Below are 14,062 nucleotides of genomic sequence, written 5' to 3'. Positions count from 1 at the left end.
ACGTTTAATTGAGTTTTTTGAACAGGTGACCAAGAAGATAGATGAAGGCCGAGCTGTGGAAGTTGACAAGATGGGCTTTAGCCAGGCCTTTGACAAGGCTCTGCAGGGTAGACTGGTTAGTAAGGTTAGATCATATAGGATCCAGGGAGAGCTAGGCAATTGGATACACAATTGGCTTGACAGTAGGAGACAGAGAGGGTGGGTGGCAGAGGGTTGTTGCCTAGACTGGAGGCCTGTGACCAGTGGTGTACCGCAAGGATCAGTGCTAAGTCTCCTGTTGTTTGCCATTTATATGAACAATTTGGATGAGAATATGGGAGGTATGGTTAGTAAGTTTGTGACTGGCACCAAAATTGTTAATATAGTGGACAGTAAAGAAGGTTATTTAAGAGTGATCAAGTAGGCCACTGGACCGAGGAATGGCCGATGGAGTTTCATTTAGGTAAATGCAAGGTGTTGCATTTTAATAAGACAAATTAGGGCAGCACTTACACCATTAATGGTTGGGCCATGGGGAGTGTTGTCGAACACAGAGACCTAAGGTTGCAGGTACATAGTTCCTTGAAAATGATAGACTGGATGGTGATGAATGAATTGGCACGCTTGCATTCGTTGGTTAGAGCATTGAGTTTAGGAGATGGGATGTCATGTTATGGCTGTACAAGACATTGGTAAGGCCACATATGGAGTACTGCATATAATTTTGATCGCCCTGCTATAGGAAGGATGTTATTAAACCGAAAGGGTGCAAAAAAGACTTACAAGGACATTACCAAGTCTGGAGGGTTATACAGAGAGGCTGAATAGGCTGGGACTTTTTTCTCTGGACCGTAGGAGGCTGAAGGATGATCTTGTAGAGGTTTATAAAATCATGAGGGGCATAGATAAGGTGGATAGACATGGTGTTTTCCACGGGGTAGGGGAGTCCAAAACTAGATGGCATAGGTTTAAGGTGAGAGGGGAAAGAATGAAAAGGGATCTATGGGGCAACTTTTTCACAGTAGTTGTGTATATGGTGTATATATGGAATGAGCTGCCAGAGGAAATGGTACAGCCAAATCCAGTTACAATAATTAAAACTTATTTGGACAGATACATGAATAGGAAAGGTTTAGAGGGCAAATTCAGTTTAGGAAACCTGGTCGGGTAGACCTTTTGGGCCGAATGGTCTGCTTCTGTACTGTATAACTCTACGACTCTCAATCCTGTCATGAATGGGAACAGTTTCCCCGATTTACTCTGTGTTATTACCTCTCTTTATTTTGAATCCTAAAATCAGAACATCCATCACTTCTCCAATGAAAAGAGTCAAACTTATCTTCACAACTGAAATTCTTAATCCCTGAAATATAGAACATAGAACAGTACAGCACAGGAACAGGCCCTTTGACCCATGAGTAAAATAAACCCAAAAGAACTGCGGATGCTGGAAATCAGACACAAAAACAGAAATTGCTGACTCAGTGGTTAATACTGTTGCCTCACAGTGCCAGAGACCTGGATTCGATTCCAGCCTTGGGTGATTGTATGTGTAGAGTTGTACATTCTCCTGTGGCTGCATGGGATTTCTCCAGATGCTCTGCTTTCCTCCCACAATCCAAAGATGCGCAGGTTAGGTGGATTGGCCATGCTAAATTGTCCAGGAATGTGCAGCCTAGATGGATTAGCCATGGGAAATGCAGGGTTACAGGGATAGGATAGTAGGATGGGAGTCAGGGTGGGATGCTCTTTGGAGAGTCAGTGTGGATTCGATGGGCCAAATGGCCTTCTTCCACACCATAGAGATTCTATGAACTCAGTAGGTCTGGCAGCATCTGTGGAGAGAAAGCAGAGTTAATGTTGTGGGTCCAGTTACTCTTCACAACTGATGGTAGCTGAGAAAAGGTTGGTATTTATTCAGAAGATGGGGCAAGAGGAGTAAACAATAGGCAGAAATAGAGCCCAAAGAGAGAGAATAACAGTTGGACAGAAAAAGGACTGGGTAAATATCAGCCTGGGAGAATGAACAGCTGCTAATTGGGACCGATAGTGGGTAACAACAGGTTTTGTGTGGTAGGAGCCCATGTGATGACAAATGCCTGGTGTGTGGGGAAAAGCAATGGGGGAAGGTGCTCAAGCCCGAAAATCATTGATATTAAGTCCAGAAGGCTGCAGAGTTCCCAAGTGGAAAATGTGGGAAACTCTGGGATATTTTGTAGGCAAACAAAAGCGGTCAGCAAGTCTCAACTTTGTACATTGTGGAAATGAAGCTTTAAGTTCACTGAGGTTTACGCTGATACAGACGTTACTAAAATAGGAATTCTTGAGAAAATTGGTTAAAACATATGACACAATGACTGGGGAGCCTGAAGCTCTAGCAGTAGTAAACCAGCTGCAAGATTTAGCATCTGACCCCTTAAACAGGTCAGCAATGGTTCAGAATCAGGGATTAATCCTGTTTCTGGAACATTCAACTCCTCAAGTTGGTTACTGTGCACTATTGGTAAGTGTTAACTTTTCTGCTCAATGTTTTCGAAATTGCTTATTGATACAAGTTCAGCATCTACCCAAAGATCTTCTGTCTATCACTGTGTATGTATATGTTTATACTTGATTTACACATTTTGTTAATTAAGAGCTTTACAAAGACAAGTGGGGAAAAATCAAATGGGATTTCTGGGTTTTGTTACTTTGCATTATTCTGAAATGAGTCACAAGCTAATAACTGGGTTATCTGTTAGTTTCAGTAAATAGCAGCTCACTCTTCTGTTTTGCAATTCCTGCAAAAATTTGCAATTGTAACAATTACTGAACTTGAATATTTTCTAGATGAGAGACATGTTACCGAAGCATTTCATCTTACACTCATCAGGCCAAATGCAAGTACGCCAAATTTTAAGCAATGACAACAATTTGTGCTGGAGAAAAGAGTTCTGATTATTTGGCAAGTCAACTCTGGCTGTGGCATTGCCATGGAAAAGGCAACTGGGAACCAAATGCTTCCTAAGCTCCAGGTTACATAAAAAGCACAAGGTTTGAACATATTCCTTTTTGCAAGGAATGAGCCCCTGCATATTTATAAATGAACCATGTTCCTTTAATTGGTGGTCAGTGCAGAATTGGCACAGTCAGTAGCGTTCAGCAGTACAGGCTGTACTCAAACAGCCCATGCTTGCAAATCTAAAAACAAAAGATATGATTTTGTAGTTGATAAGTCGTTAACTGTCTGCTCTGAGGAGAATAATTGCAACTTCTCTAGTTTCTTGACATAACTGAAGTCCCTCAACTTTGTTAGAATTCTAGCAAATCTTCCCTGCATCTTCTCCAAAGCATCTTATCCTTTCTAAAGAGTGATGTGCAGAATTAAACACAATTTATTGGAAGCCTAACCCAGTGTTTGTTCATAAATGTTTGCCTTAACCTCCTTGCTTAGTCTTTGTCTGTATTTGTAAAGTCAAATTAATTGTTTTTTTCTAACAGCCTGGTCAACTTCTGGCATTTTTATTGATTTGTGTATTCTCAGATATGAATCAGTGAAACTTAGCAAAGTAAACAGCAAACAATTTAGAGGGGGTTGTCCTACAAAGAGAGATTGAACAGAAGAGCCCTATACTCTAGAGTTTTAAAGAATGACAGGTGATCTCATTGAAATATAACCTTTTAAAAGGGTTTGGTCTGGTATTGTACTGAGTGGCTGTTTCCTCTGCCTGCAGCATTTCAGATGAAAAATCATACCTCGGGACAAGAGGTCAGCCATTTTGGACTGCGATAGGAAGGATTGAAAGCTTTGCAGCTTTAAATTACAGAACTTCTAGGATTGCCTGGCAGAAAGAGTTTGCTGGAAATTAATTGCATTTTACTTGACACAGAGGAAATATTCAAAATCATATCATAGTCATACCTGTGTACCTATTACTAACCAGCTTATGATACTAATGACAGGAATAGAATGGCACTGTATCTTGTTGAGCAAAGACTATTAAGAGAAACGATGTATGAGTGCTGGTAAGCAGCATCTGTATTGGCTGTGGGACGTGCTGGCTGCTACTTCCATGTTCGGTTGAGCAGGAAAAGGCACAGCACGAACATAGTATGGCTATGATTAAGATTAAAATATTTTGATGTAATGAAACAGAATGGCAGAGTGGTTTTGCTTGACACAGACCCATGACCTAAAACATGCCAAAGAAATCTGCTTGTTCCAGTACCAGGTACCGACAGAATACTTTATACTTTTGAAACTTTGTGCTTTACAAAGTAAGGTGTTAATTCTCTTGAATATTAGTGAAGAAGCAAGTACTTCCTTTATTTCCCTTTACTTCTCAGCCACAACCACCACTACCTGTTCTCACCCTACAATTCTAAAGAAAGGTCTCAGTAGTTCTGACAGCCTTGAATGCATATAAATTTAGGAATCCCAGTCCAAAATTAGACAGTTAATGATGAATTCATATGCAGAAAAATGAGACACATTTGTAGGAACATGGTTATATTGGCAATCTTTTTACATTGAATTCTGTAGAAACAATTTAATCTCATTTTTCTCAGAGTGGTTCATCCAAACATGGATGAACAGTAACATGCAGAAGTGATGCCCTGTATTGGGGCTGAGGAAAGTAAAATAGAACACAATAAATCCACAAACCACTGATGAAAAGATGCATGCAAATTCCCAATCAATATCAGGACAAGTAATGGACAAAAGTGAGGCAAAACTGAATGATGGCAGATAGACCTCATACATATTGATGGAAACATTCTATTCTATAAAATGCAGTGAATTGCTTTTCATCAGCAAAATGGTTAGCAATTCTGACAATGTGAAATATTTCACCATTCAGACCTTTGAGTATAGGAGTTGGGAGCATCATGTTGAGGTTGTACAGGATGTTGGTGAGGCCTTTTCTGGAATACTGCACAGTGGAGGGTTTCAGTATAAGGAGAGGCTGGATAGACTGGGACTCTTTTCATTGCAGCCTAGGAGGTGGAAGGGTGACCTTATAGAGGTTTATAAAATCACGAGGGGCATAGATAATTTTAATGCCAATGTTCAAGAGCCTCCCTCACATTGTACTATTGATTGTTTGTCATATTCTTTAATTTTGTTTAATGATTCTTACCTTTGTGCATAATTGACCTCAATAACAGAGCAATGAACTGTTCAATATGTTCCCTTAATCTGATTCTGAACACAGGTCTTCATATCATTTGGAAATGATATGAACAGCAAGGGTATTTTCCCTAGGTGTGGGGAGTTCAAAACCGGGGGCATATTTTTAAGGTGAGAGGAGAAAGTTTTAAAAAGGACATGTGAGGCAACTTTTTAACACAGAGAGCGATTCGTGTGTGGAATGAACTGCCAGAGGAAGTGGTGGATGCAGGTACAGTTACAACATTTAAAAGCCATTTTGGATAAGTAAATAAACAGGAAAGGTTTGGAGGGATATGGGCTAAATGCAGGCAAGTGGACCAGTTTAGTTTGGGAACATGGTTGGCATGAACTAGTTGGGCTGAGGGGTCTGTTGCCATGCTCTGTAAGAATTAGGAGCAGGAGCAGGCAAATTCAGCTTCTTAAGCCTGTTCTGCCATTTAATACAATCATGACTGATCTCATCTCAGCCTCAACTCTACTTTCCTGACTGCTCCCAATAACCTGTCAACACATTATAAATTAAAAATCTGTCTCTCTCCTCCTTAAATTTATCCAGTGTGCTGGCATGCACCGCACTCTGGGGTACTGAATTCCACAAATTCACAACCCTTTGAGAGAAGTAATTCATCCTGTTCTCTATTTTAAATTTGCCACGCCTTAGTCTAAAATGATGACCTCTCATTCTGGATTAGACATGTTGTTGCAAAGTGATTTTATGTTAAGAGATTAATCAAAAAACACTTTGTATAAATCCAAAGTTAGAATCTACAGACATGAAATGTCTGCAAATAATGTTTTTAAATCAGATTGTAATAAAACTTAGAAAGAAAAACATTTACAAATGATATGAAGACCTGTGTTCAGAATCAGATTAAGGAAACATATTGAACAGTTCATTGCTCTGTTATTGAGGTCAATTATGCACAAAGGTAAGAATCATTAAACAAAATTAAAGAATACGACAAACAATCAAATTACTCAATAGTACAATGTGAGGGAGGGTCTTGAACATTGGCATTAAAAATCCCATCTCCACTGACCCTGTGAGCCAGAATTATCCAGAAGGAGTGCGCATTCCTGGATCTGATCAATCTTTTGTCAGATATGATGAGTATGTTCATGACTGCTTTAGGGTTATCTTGTTAAAATTAACCTAGTGTACGAAAGGAAGAGCAAATTATTTTAACTTTGGATAGATACTAAAAAGTGGTCGTTTGGTCATGCAAAACTTGAGTTTTGCTTAAAAAAAGCTTTTCATCTGTCACTCAGCAGCACAATATACTGCATGGCAACACCTCTAATAATTGGAATCCACTCAACAACCAATCAGCACTCTCCTCCCATGATCTATAAATGTTGCTTTTTCCTTTGAATTGGTATTCTTGTGAATCGTCCTGATGAGTGTAAGATGAAAAGCTTTGACAAAGTGTGTATTTTTCCAGCAACATTCTGAAATTACAGTTTGTGTGGATATATGACGATTAAACATTTGGGCTTTACTAACTTTGTCTCATAGCTTCAAAATTCTAAAACTCCGTACTAATTTATATTTCTCCTCAACTATTTGAATTCACTAGCTGGACAATGTTGCCTTCCCTTTGGCTAAGCTTACCTGAGACTTAAAAATAATTTCTAGTTAAATTGGATGAATCCCACTCCACATTTCAAGCGACTGAACTGCTTCTCTCCAGTGTGAACATGCTGGTATACAATGAGGTCAGATGAACATGCAACAAACCTGTGTTAGACATACTAAACACACATGAGTCGCTGTGTATCTGACATAAATCCAGTTTATTTGAGTTTTCCTCAGAATGTTAACACATCTAGCTGGGCTGGAGTTTATCAACATTAGTCAAAAGAGACCCCAATGAACTTGATTCAATCCTGGAAGAGATCTATAACAGAATCTAATCATTGTCATTCATTGTAAACTCTCAGCAGGTTGACAGAGTGAGACAATACAATCACTGTAGTTACCGCTTGCTTATTCATGTTGGTGTCTCTGGATGGGTCAGCATTTATTGCCTATCCCGGTTGCCCCTTGAGAGGGTGGTGGTGAGCTGCTTTCTTGAATCATTGCAATCCATGTGCTGTGGGTCGGTAGTTAATGCTGACAGGGAAGGAATTCTAGGATTTTGACCCATGAACACTGAAGGAACTGTGATGTATTTCCAAGTCAAGATGGTGATTGGCTTAATGAGGAACTTGCAGGGGGTTAGTTTTCCCATGTATCTGCTGCACTTGTCCTTCTAGTGATCCTGGATTGGAAGGAGCTCTCTAAGAAGCCATGCTGAATTTCTGTGGTGGATGGAGTGATGGATTGTGGACCTGGTGTCAATCAAGCGGGCTGCTTTGTCCTAGACAGTGTCAAGTTTCTCGAGTGTTGTCAGAGCTGCACTCATCCAGGCTAGTGGGGAGTATTCCATCATGCTCCTGACTTGTGCCTTGTAAATGGCGGATGTTTACAATGGGGGAGTCAGGAGTTGAGTTATTTGTTGCAGGATTCCTAGCCTCTGACCTGGTCTTGTAGCCAGAGCATTCGTATGCACAGTCCAGTTCATTTTCAGGTCAACAGTAATGCTCAGGATGTTGACAGTGAAGGGTTCCAGAGAAGGTAATGCCATTAAATGGTAAAGTGCAATGATTAGATTCTCCCTTGTCAGAGATGGTCATTGCCTAGCCTCGACCTGTTTTGTTTCCTCTCCACCTATCCTCTCCTCTGTCCCTCTTCTATCCGCCTCCCACTCTCTCCCTATTTATTTCAAAACCCCCTTCCCCTCCCCCTTTTCTGATGAAGGATCTTGGCCCGAAACGTCAGCCTCTCTGCTCCTATGATGCTGCTTGGCCTGCTGTGTTCATCCAGCCCTGCACCTTGTTGTCTCGGATTCTCCAGCATCTGCAGTTCCTACTATCTCTGATTGCCTAGCCTCTGTTTGGTGTGAAAATTACTTGTCACTTTTTAACCCCCAGCATGGATACTGTGCACATCTCACTGCATTTGGACATGAACTGTCTCAGAGTCTGCTTCAGCTTAGTGACAAAGAAGCTCTGTGAGCTCCTCGCACTTGTTGCTAGAGGTGAAGATGGAGGAAGGAGGCAGAAGGAGACAGCTCTTCAAAATGGACCAAACTGTGAGGACATTAGGAAGACTCAACACTTTTTTTTTCACAAAGCTGATTATCCAGAATATTAACCCCTATCACTGAGCTGGAGTTTAGAATGAGATCGCTGCATAGTGGACTAATAATCCAGATATTAATGCTCAGGGAACACTGTGTCAAACATACCACAGCATTTAAATAAAGTCCGGAATTGAAAGCTAGTCTCCATGGTCATGCCATGAAACTACCATTGATTGTTGGAACAGCAGGTCTGGTTCAGCAATATCCTTGAGAGAAGGATATCTGTCATCCTTACCTGGTCTGCACGACAAGTGACTTCAGATTCACAGTTACATGGTTAACTCCCAACTGCCCTTTGAAATAGCCCAATAAATCACTCTTTTGGGCAATAAATAATGTCTACAAAAGAAGGAAGAATAAAAAAAGTGTTTTAATATTAACATCAGCTGAAATAGATTCCAATGAACCCAGTTCAGTCCTGGATGAGATCAACTGCAAAATCCCATCACAGTAGTTACTTTTGTGAACTCGCTGATTTTGCAGCAAATTGGATGACTGAGTAAATCCCTTCCCACATTCAAAGCAGGTAAAGGGCCTCTACCCATATGAATTCGCTGGTGCTCAATGAGGTGAGATGATCACCTGAACAGTCTCTCATCAGTGCAAGTACTTTGATAGGACATCAGTTCCTAGGAACTTTTAAAAGCACTTTCCACAGTCTGGACATTTAATTGGTTTCTCCCTGGTGTCAACCCGTTGATATAGCATCAGGTGGGATGACTGAGTGAATCTCTTTCCACACGTGGAGCAGGTGAATGGTCTTTCCTCAGTTTGAACCCATTGGTGTGACACCAGGTTGGGTCACTGACTTAATCCTTTCCCATTTGAGCAGGTGAATGGTCTCTCCCCAGTGTGAACTCATTGGTGTACTGTGAGGTCTGATGATTGTCTGAATCCAGTCCTACTGTGAGAGCACTTGAACTGTCTCTCCTCAGTGTGAACATGTTGATGGGACATCAGATTCCTTGAACATTTATAGCGTCTGCCACAGTCTGGGCATTTAAAAGTCCTCTTCCCAGTGTGAACTTGTGGATGTTTCTGCAGAGTTGATGAAGCAGTGAAGCCCTCTCCACAATCTGAGCAGGTGAATGGTCTCTCCTCAGTGCGAATATGCTGGTGTCTCAGCAGCGTAGATGACTGAGTGAATCCTTTTCCACAATCAGAGTGGGTGAATGGCCTCACCCCAGTGTGAACCTGCTGGTGTGTAGCAAGTTCCAATGATCACCTGTACCAATCCCATAGTTAGAGCAGCTGAATGGTCTCTCATCAGTTCATTGGAATTTTTATATGACTTCCCACAGTCTGGGCATGTGAAAGGTTTCTACTCAGTATGATTAGACTGGTGTATCAGAAGGCTGGATGAATCAGTAAATTCTTTGCCACACTCAAAAGGAGGTGACTTGTCTCACCGCATTGTGAATTTGGCGACATGTAAGTAAATTGATGACGGACTGAATCCCTTCCCATACTCAGAGCAGGTGAATTGCCTCTCCCCAGTGTCAATTCACTAGTGGATAGGGAGTTGAGATGACTGCTTAACCCAGTCCCGCAGTGCGAGCACCTGAACGGTCTCTCATCAGTGTGAACACATTGATGGGACATCAATTCCCTGGAATTTTTAAAGTACTTCCAGCAATCTGGACACTTAAATGCTTTTTGATTAGTGTGAACATGCTGGTGTTCTAGTAGGTGGGATGACTGAGTGAATCCCTTCCAATGTTCGGTGCAGGTGAATGGTCTCTCCCCGGTGTGAATTCGTTGGTGGACAGTGAGTTGAGATGATCCCACAGTCAGAGCACTGGAATGGTCTGTCATCAGTGTGAACACATTTATGGAATATCAATTCCTCATTTAAAGTACTTCCTTCAGTCTTGGCATTTAAAAGGTCTCTCCGCAGTGTGTACTTGCATATATTTCAGAAGGTAGGATAACTGAGTAAAGTTTAGCTTGCTGTCTCTTCGCGGATGCTGCCTGACCCGCTGTGATTTCCAGCTTTGTCGTTTTCCATACAGGTTTCAGCATCTGCAGTAATTTGCTCCTCTATAAATAAAACCTAGTATACTCTATGCTTTATTAACCCCTCTCTCAAGCAGCTCTGCCATATTTAATAACAGTTGCATACATGCACTCAGGTCCCCCTAGAGTTGTACTCTTTACATTGTAGTCATTGGTGGCAGAAAACTACAATAATTGCTGACAGAGGACAAAGTTTGTGAAAGCTTTTCACTTGGCACTCATCAGGATGAGTTGCAGGAAATACAAATATAATAGGAAAATAACTTGAATACTGTGAGACGCAAGTTCTGACCATCTTCCCAAAATGGATCAGCTCACATTTCTTCACATCTGCCACCTGTCTGTGCACTCTATCCTTCCTGTTATCCAATCTTTTATGTATGCTCTTTCCATCCATTTCATTCCATGAGGTTTAAATTTGCTCACAGATCTGCGGTGTGACAAATTGTGTCAAATGCCTTCTGAAAGTCCATATACATGGCATCAACTACATTATCCTGATCAATTCTCTCTGTTACACATTTTAACTGTAGACCTATTGATCACTTGAATTGTAGAAATTATGATCTTGATCAATGCAGAGGGAATGGTCCCATTTGAACAACACGTATTTGTCATTTTGTGTGGTTTGAAGCTCGAGATTTAGAACAGCAATGAGGAACTGATATGTTGCAGATGTCTTTCACCCAGAGTCTAAAGAATGCAAGAAATTTTTGATGGTATTTTTCAGAAAAAACACACTGAATAAGTAAACAGTTCCTGCATTGTTGCAATGACAATTTTAGGCAAGGCTGACACCAGATTATTTTCACATACTGAAACACACTTCTTTGTAATTCAAGACCTGATTAATAGTTATTTTAAAATTCTTAGTTAAAACTCCTTCACCATTTGCACTGAAATTTTGAAAAAAATTTTAAACCGTTAAAATGCAGAAAATGCCATGTAATAAACAAGTAATACTATTTATTACAAATGTTTTTTTTAAAAAGTCAGTAATGAAGCAATGTCATTGGATACAAGCAAGGAAACAGACAATTCACAGAAGTTGTAAGTATAGATGCATTTGAAGGATTAACAATAATTAGTAGTTGTAATATAAAGACTGAACTTAAACTAACATAGATGTGTATTAGGCATGTTGTTATAGAGTGTTTTTATATTAAAGATTAACCTAAAACACGATTTGTTAGAAATTAGAAGTTAGAATCTGTAAACAGAAATTGTTTTTAATAAATCAGACTAGCAAAATGAGAAGCAAAAATGTATACAAATTACATAAAGATATTTATTCAAAATCAGATTAAGGAAATGCATTAAACATTAATTGTTCTGAGATCAAGATTAGTTACACACAAAGGTAAGGACTAGTCAGCTAATAGCCAGCCAATCACACATTAAAATGAGGAGAGGGAAATATGATTTGAGTTAAAAATTCCCATTCCACTACCCTGCAATATCCAGAAGGGGATGTGCTCTCATAGATCTGATCAACCTGTGAAAAGATGTGGAAATCTGTTGGATATGATAAACATGTTTATGTATCCTTTTGGGTTATTGTGCGAAAATGGATCTCATGTAAGAAAGGGAGGGAAAATGATTTTAATGACAGATAGGTACTCTCCATATTAAAAAAAATGGAAAGTACCCATTTGGTTTTACAGAACTTGAGCATTGCTGAAAAACGTTCTGTCAAAGCTTTGTATCTTGTACTGCGCAGGACTCTCAACACTCTCCTCCCATGCAGAATAAATGTTGGTTTTCCCCTTGTATTGGTATTCTTGTGAATAGTCCTGATGAGTGCAAAATGAAAACCATCAACATGTATAACTTTTGAGTATATGGATGTGATCCGTTTACATTTAGACCCAACTAACGTTGTTTCATAAATTCAAATTTCTATATTATGACTGCACCAATTAAAATTTCTCCTGAACTATGATTGATTTGAATTTATATCTGAACAGACTTGCCTTTTCTTAGCGTTAAAGTCTTGTTTCAAACCTGAGAATTAAACATGATTTCTGGTAAAATGGATTAATCTCACTTGATCTTCCTGTATTTCAGCAGGGTGGGAAAATGAGTGAATCCCATCCCACATTTGAAGCATTGAACTATTTCTCTCCAATGTGAACTCACTGGTGCACAACGAAGTTTTGTGTAAAAATAACCAAACAATGTTAGACATATTAAGCAGACTTATGCACCAAACATACTTTATTTGAGTTTTAGCCAGAATGTTAACACCATGTAGCTGGACTAGAACTTTTCAACATCTACAGGAACGAACAATGAATACGGTTCAGCCCTGGAAGTGAAGAACAACAAAATCTGATCACTGGAGTTTCTTGTGAACTGTGTCGGCAGGTTGGCTGTCTGAGAGTATCCCTTTCCACAGTGGGAGCAGGTAAATGGTCTCTTTGCTGGGTGCATTTGCTGGTGCACAGTGCAGTGAGATGATACCTAATGATTTTTGTGAACACATTGATGGCATAAAGATTCTCAAGTTCATTTACAGCACTTCCATCAATCTGGGCATTTAAGAGATTTCCTTGGTATTCACTAAATCGTGCCTTGGTAGTGAATCTCTTCCGACAATGAAAGGTCACTCTCCAGTGTGAACCTGCTGGTGTCTCAGCCGGTCAGATAATCTCTTCCTACCAGCTGGGGTAAACAATAACACATTTCTGTGAACTCCTCAAATTGGTCATTTTAATGCAGAGTTTAACCAATTTATTTTAAACGGGTTAAATTGTAAATGAGATATCACGTGCCTTAAAATGGCAAACTCAAGACTGTCACAAAAACATGTTAAACCTTTACAGGATAATGACCACACTCATTTTCATTCTGGAAACTTAAACCTGATGTTTCAGTTTCAGTTTCAGTCAGGGACAGATTCCTGTTTGACCCCAATCTCCGTATTTGGCAGCATGTTTCCAGTATTCCCAGTTGTACTTCCTGATTCTAAACAAAAACCGACACGCTGTTCGTCTCTTTCAGTGTGACCCTGAAGAAACGTGTTCAGGTTGATTTCTGTCCGTACCATGGAATCGTCTGCCCCACTGACCTGCCACCACATGAGGCTAGACTCTCAGGAAGGAAAGACAGAAATCCAAACCCTTGTGGTTCAAGCAATGCTGATTGACTTTATGTTTATCCGAGAATATTAAATTCCATCCTGGTTACAGGGATCACTAACACCAGCAGAAACAAATACCAACTGTCAGAATGAACACGATTCAGTCCTAGGTGTGATTATTTGCACAATGGAGACACTTATGAACATGCTGGTGTCTCAATGCTGCAGCTGAGATGAGTAAGTGAACCTCTTCCCACACAAGGTAAGGTGAATAGCCTCTCACTAGCACGAGTGTGTTTGTTGAAGCAGATCCATTTTGCTTTTAAACCACCGCTCCAAGCAGGGAATTTGAAACGGATGCCTATCAGTGTGGACACATTGCTGTTTATTGAGGTGGGAGTAACAGGGTGAATTTCCTCCCGCCCGTGAAGCGGATGAACAGCCTCTCCCCGTATGCGAATTCAGATAATCACTCGAACACAGCACCACGGAGAGATGACAAGGTGCAGGGCTGGATGAACACAGCAGGCCAAGCAGCATCATAGGGGCAGAGAGGCTGACGTTTCGGGCCTAGACCCTTCATCAGAAAAGGGGGAGGGGAAGGGGGTTTTGAAATAAATAGGGAGAGAGTGGGAGGCGGATAGAAGA

The 14,062-nt window shown here is 40.4% G+C and overlaps 1 long non-coding RNA gene across 1 annotated transcript; it reads left to right on the top strand.

Moving 5' to 3' along the window:
- Window positions 1-3,503: 3,503 nt before the first annotated feature.
- On the top strand, window positions 3,504-4,111 carry LOC125487560. The gene is made up of 2 exons (XR_007265956.1): window positions 3,504-3,615; window positions 3,693-4,111. It is a non-coding gene; the product is annotated as an uncharacterized LOC125487560 (long non-coding RNA).
- Window positions 4,112-14,062: the final 9,951 nt, after the last annotated feature.

The sequence above is a fragment of the Rhincodon typus genome, chromosome 42 (genome assembly GCF_021869965.1).
Source record: "Rhincodon typus isolate 14 chromosome 42, sRhiTyp1.1, whole genome shotgun sequence".
NCBI lineage: Eukaryota > Metazoa > Chordata > Chondrichthyes > Orectolobiformes > Rhincodontidae > Rhincodon > Rhincodon typus.
Note: the sequence above shows the minus strand (reverse complement) of the source record. Positions and strands in the feature narration are given on the sequence as shown.